The sequence below is a fragment of the Micropterus salmoides genome, unplaced genomic scaffold (genome assembly GCF_014851395.1).
Source record: "Micropterus salmoides isolate LMB-PRFRI ecotype aquatic unplaced genomic scaffold, ASM1485139v1 Ms_hic_scaffold_15, whole genome shotgun sequence".
Taxonomy (NCBI): Eukaryota; Metazoa; Chordata; class Actinopteri; order Centrarchiformes; family Centrarchidae; genus Micropterus; species Micropterus salmoides.
The window spans coordinates 29411919-29418158 of record NW_024040596.1 but is presented as its reverse complement, the minus strand read 5'-3'; the positions used below and the strand labels follow the sequence as shown (position 1 = coordinate 29418158).

At 43.2% G+C, this 6240-nt stretch overlaps 1 long non-coding RNA gene across 1 annotated transcript; it reads left to right on the top strand.

Annotated features, from left to right (window-relative positions):
* The first annotated feature begins 5002 nt into the window (after positions 1–5002).
* Positions 5003–5954, top strand: LOC119903545. Its single transcript, XR_005444533.1, has 2 exons — positions 5003–5595; positions 5748–5954. It is a non-coding gene; the product is annotated as an uncharacterized LOC119903545 (long non-coding RNA).
* The last annotated feature ends 286 nt before the right edge of the window (positions 5955–6240 follow it).

The window sequence follows — 6240 nt, the reverse complement described above, 5'->3', positions numbered from 1 at the left end:
AGATACCATGGGGAGGCAGTAAACATGACGTCTCCTCTTCCTCTCCAGGTCAGACATTTTATCCCAGATGACTGGAGCGCAGGTACCCATGCAGTACTACTTCACCATCACCATGGAACACGCACATTTAGCTGGAAGGACCAAAGCTGGATGGACGGCAGCCTACATCTGGAGCTGCTTGTGTTTTCTGTTTGTGATGGTTGTGGACATTGTTGAAAGTGAAAACAACAGGAAGTAGGATAAGAAAGTAGCTTTTCTGCAAACCAGTGTGAATTGCGGTTGTTTCTCAAACTGCTCTGTTTATGGACAAAAATATACTAGAAGTAGGTGTCTGGCGCTCACCAACTGAATGCACACAAGTCATTTACAAACAAGTCATTATGCTCAGATTTGAGCTGGTTGTGCTGAATTACCCCACTAGATGGAAGCACAGGACTAAAGATGGAGATGATGTTCTCAGGGGAAACTTCTTGGGGGAAACTCTACCAGCCCTAAGAAGATGAGCTGACTAGCTCTTTCTGTAACTAGTTAGTATGTACAACAAAAAGTCCTAGTGGAGGAAATACTGTGAGAATGTGGCCCCAGATTTTTTTAGCCAGAAAGGGACTGGTTTAGTTTCCTTTTCAATTTCTTGGGGTTAATACTGGTTCATCTGTCCAGCTGTTCTGTTTCCCTCTCAGCGCTCTCAGAGATGAAGCTGTAAAAAGCCACTGAACACTTCCTGACAGACAGACAGACAGACAGACCGTTCCTACAAAGGCTGATAAAGTCTTGAAATATATATTTTTAATTAAGTAGTCGACTGACAGAAAATGTATTTAATGTATTTATATAATCACAGTTTTAATGCACAGTACATCAAAACATTGTTGCAGGAAAGCATTGTAAGATCCATAACATTCATATCTCAAAACACCATATTCAGAATTGGTCATGCAGGGGCTTTATACAGTATTACATGCGTTGAGTTTAAGTTTCCATGTTTGGTAGAGTGTACAGCTAAAGGAAGCAAATTACATTTTGACAGTATGGATGAAGGGGGAAAAGAAAAATCCCCAATCCAATATCTTCTCCATCTTTTCTCAATCTTGCATGGATCTCTTTGACGATTTCAAGCCAGTCTAACCATTTTGGCAGCTATTCTGACAATTGATTTGTTGCTTGAGTCACTTTAAGCAAATTTAAGCATTTGCTGTTATTCTTTGTTTCATTCACACTAAATTTGGGTTTTAGGCATTTGAAGACATTTTCTTGAGTTTTAGGAAACTGTGATCGTCACTTTCTTCTTTTTTTATATTTTGGCATTTTACAGAAAGTAATTTTTAAATAAACCACAAAAATCAGTTAAATTTGATGTAAGACAACACTTTTTGTGGGGTCAGGCTAACTCTCTTTAAATCTGCTTTCATAGTTATGTGGATGGAAATTATTCTTAAGAGTCGAACGGGCAACATGTGCGTCGGCTCAAATTAAGAAATGAAACGTTTACAGATCTTCTAACTGAAATAGTGTTTAACTGTTCACCCTCTTGTCCCGCAGGTCCCCGTGCTGATTGGCAGCTCGCAGGGGGGCGTGAACATTGAAGATTTTGCAGTGGGCAATCCAGAAGCCATTGTGAAGGAGCCCATCAACATTGTGGAGGGCATTAAGATGGAGTAGGCTGTCAAGGTAAAATCAATAGTAGATGGAGCGAGTCACAGAACAGACTGGAGATGTTCCAGCTGTGTGGTTTGGACTGCAGGAGAAATCGAAGGAGAGGAGAGAGGGACGCCGCCGTGTGTGTGTTCACGCTGCAGAGTGGGCATCACAAGATGCTGTGTTTTCTTTCTTGAGAGGACACAGGTCCAATCTCTGTCTCACAAATCAAGTCTCCGTCTCAGCAGACGCCATTCCGCCCACCTGTTTGTTTTTAGATCCTAAAGAAAGATATTTGATATCATTCAGTGTTTGTGATTTGGTTTCGGTGCCTGATAATAACACATTTCCCTCCAACTCAGACATTGACACCAACAAAGATCATCAACAAAGGCCTTATAGAAAGCAGCCTGTGTCACCTGATTGTCTGCAGTTGAAAAATAATGATGGCTGTTATCCTCTACAGTCAGAATATACCCCTGGTTGAGGAGGAGGAGGATATGACAAATCTATGTAAAGTGTTCTGAGAGCAATTTATTGACAGTTTTTCACAGAACAAGAACTGTCATTTGAAGAATCTCCAGCTCTGAATTAACAAGAGCTGACATACTCTTAATTTATCTCTTAACTCCCATCAGTGGCCTGTACGAAAGATGGTTTTACCCGAGGTCTACTGTCATTTAGCTGCATCCCTAAACTGCTCCGAGCAGGTGTTGAGGTGTTGGGGTTTTGTGCTTCATGTTTCCTGTTTTACTTTGTAGTTGTCTGGGCAAGGGGGTAAGCCACAGTTGAAACAGTGAAGCTGACCAAAGCCTGCATGGACATTCATGGACGTCCAAAAATGACGTCAAAACCCTGTGGCATCCTGTCGCACATGAGCGATGTAACCATATTGCTTAGATTGTAAACTCTCAGTGAATCTAAAAAAAGTGTTCGGCCATCAGTGACGCGGCGTTGGTGTTTGGCCGGTGAGCCTTGTAGGTGGGCTGATTAAACAGTAACGCTCCGAGTCAGACAAACACTCTGAGCCATGAAATGTTTTGTTGGTGCAGCTACATGAATTACAATGATTCTGCTGTTGCCTTACATCATTAAACTACGGTTATGCTGCGCGACCATGCGCAGTAGACACTGGTGCCAACAGGAAGTAGCCCCGTAGAAGTATTTTATTGGTCCAAAACTGGCTTCACTCCTCTCCATTCAAATCTGTGGGGTGGCTTCGTCCAGTAATATACTATCTAGGAGTAAATCCCATGTGTGTGCAGCCTGTCTATCTCTCAGGTGAGCAGTATTCAGGTGGATGCCATCAAATCCTGCACGCTGCACCTTTTCATTTATTTTCACTCATCAGGAATTTATTTCCTCAGTGGCAGAAATGTTGTTTGATTTGCAGGAATAGTGTTGGCGCATCACAAAAATGTCACATCTACAGTTTGTGTTAAAACTCAACAAGGTGCAGACAGTGACACATCAATATGCAAACGCAACAGGTCGCTTCAGTTTCTGCGTGGCTGTATCCTCTCTCAAGATGATCGCTTTTATTTGTTCAGCTGGTTTAGTTCTACCTGAACAACAAGTAAGGGTGGAGGCTTGGCGACTGTCTTTAAGAATCGCTTTACATGCAGACTTCTGTCGATTGACAACTACACTAGCTTTGAGGTGCAAGTAATTAAAGTTGAACTGGCCTGCCCATTACTTTGTGCACTTGTGTATAAACCACCAAAGTACACTTTATTCACGAATTTTCTAGCTTTCTATCATTGTTTGTGCCCAACTTTGACAACATTTTAATCCTTAGTGATTTTAACATTCATGTCTGTCGCCCTTGGTTACCAAGTTTCTGCAACTTGTGGACACATTTAATCTCTCTCAGTGGGTTACTGGTCCTACACATGAATATGGATACACACTTGATCTGGTTTTATCATTAGGTTTTAAATGTTGAGCTGGATGATACTATTTTATCTGATCAAAAACCTGTCATCTTCACTGCTGTACTCTCATGTCCATTACCAAAACCTCAAATGCCAGATCGCTGTGTTCGGGCACGTAATTACTCCACAGCTAGGCAATTCTCTGATGCCTTTATAGCTTCGCCTTTTGCTAAACTTACAGAGACAGTGTCCGCCTCCATGGACACAGAGGCACTAGTCAATCTGTTTAATTCCACTGTCACAGACATCCTTGACACCATTGCCCCGCTCAAGAGATCCAAAGCTCAGCCTTGGCTTAATAGTGAGACCCGTGCCCTTAGACAGGAATGCAGGAAGGCCGAGAGGAACTGGACAAAGAATAAACTGCAAGTGTCCTACGAAATATTGAGAAACTGCCTAACATCTTACCAATGCCTGGTCAAAGTCTCAAAAGTAAAGTATCTCTCTGATATCATTGCTAGAAATGCACACAGCCCTAAGACCTTGTTCAGTGTAATAACACTACACTAAACCATGCTACTGCACTCCCTGATGCTACCTCTGAAATTACAGAGAAGTTCTTGAGGTTCTTCATTGATAAGGTTGACGTCATTAGTTCTGGTATCTCCCCTTCCGATCTTGACCCATCTGAGCTAGTCCTATGCCCATGTCTCTCTAAGTTGTTTTGAGCCTGTGGCCTCGTCAGAACTGATCGATATAGCTTAAATCATGAATCCTACCTTTGCCCCTATGGACACTGTCCCCTCGCGTCTTTTGAAAGAGGTTTTAGATGTTCTTGGTCCTAGCCTTTTGTCTGTTATAAATAGCTTTCTTTTAAATGGAATTGTTCCTTACACTTTTAAACATGCTGTGGTTCAGCCTCTTATTAAAAAACCCAATCTTGACCCTATGGATTTGAATAATTTTAGGCCCATTTCTAAATTATCTTTTATGTCCAAAATATTGCCGAAGGTAGTTCTTTCTCGACTCTCCTCGTTTTTAGCTGAAAACAATGTGCTGGATAACTTTCAGTCAGGTTTCAGGGTACATCACAGCACAGAAACTGCACTGCTTAAGGTACTAAGTGAGTTTGAAATTGAAATGAAGGTTCAATCCTGGGGCCAATCTCATTTTCTTTTCTATATGCTCCCCTTGGGCTCCATTCTCCGTAAACATGATATATTATACCACTGCTATGCTGATGATACACAGCTGTACTTACCTCTGAAGCCAGGTGACTCAAAGTACTTACAGTCCATTTCCAACTGTCTAAATGATATTAAGTGTTGGATGGCAATAAACTTTCTCCAACTAAATGAAAACAAGACAGAAGTAATATTATTTGGTTCCCCTAACTCAATTGAGGAATTATCAAAAAATATGCCCCCCCTGTCCATTAATGTATGTGACAGGGCCAGAAAATGGCAGGTGACTTTTTATGCTTCTGATGTGATGTGTTTTAATTTGTGTGCTGTGCCTTTTTACCTTTTTTAGTGTTATTTGTGTTTTAATGCATGTGTGTTTTTTTAAGTTTTACTTACTGGCTGAACTGATCTTAAACCACACACCTCCACTGATGACATAATGAGCAAATGAGCAACAGGTGTGGAAGCCGGCAACAGATTGGACAGGACTACTTATTAAGTGAAGCAACGAGGGAGCGAGGAACGCGACGACACGGATGTAGGCCGGTAAGGAGCGTGACTGTTGGGAAGCAGGTGGAGGAGATGGAGGTTCGACGGAGAGAAGAGTGAAGAGAGCAGCAGGGAAAGTCGGCCAGCTCGTTGGGCGCTGAGCAGGGGGGCATCGAGCAGGGGGGCATCGAGCAGGGGGGCGGCAGCTATGAGAGACCTGTGGGGAAGTAATTGATTGGACGAAACCGGCGCGCCAGCCGAGACGACGCAGCAGTGGGCGACTGTGAGAGCAGTCACTGTCGAGGCCTGCAGGGAGAAGCCGGGCTGATCCGGGCAGAACCAGCAGCAACGCGAGTGGCTGACCTGTGTCCGCCAACGCGCTTCCAACAGTACGACTGTTGCCTGGGGAAACCGTGAGTAACAGTTTACGTATCTTAAGCATAGACCGTAAGCTAGGCGGCACAGAGGACCAGGCAGGGGAGGGCTGCAGAGTCAGGGTCGTGAGGCATGGGGTGCGGGTTTACTGACGTGAGCACACTACTCGCCAGCGCTTTCTCTGTTATAGGAAACCGACGAGCGTTGAGGACTGCGGAGCAGGCGGAGCGACCCCGTGAAGCTGCCGGGCCGTGGGACGGAGGATTCCCCAGAGGGACTATCTACCTGTGCTGGGAGCTGTGAAATCACAGAACATTTTTCTTTTAGCTGTGGCATCACATGGGTTTTAGTTAGGCTGTTTTTAAAATTATAAACATTTTTTAATTGTTAACATTTATATTGGCTCCTGTGGTTTGTTTCTGCTCCAACCCCGATTTTTAAAGAACCTGAGTCCTTGGGCTCATTCCCTAGGTGGCGTTGTCGGCGAGCCCTCGCAACATTATTATATATATTTTTTAAAGTTAGTAATACCCTTTTAATTTCCACGTAGGCCTATCTACACGTGACATTATCTTTGATTCGGCATTCAAATTCAACAAACATATAAACTCTGTTAAAGGTAGGTTTTTTTTTTTTCATTTAAGGACCACAGCTAAACTCAAACCTATTCTCTCTGTAAAGGA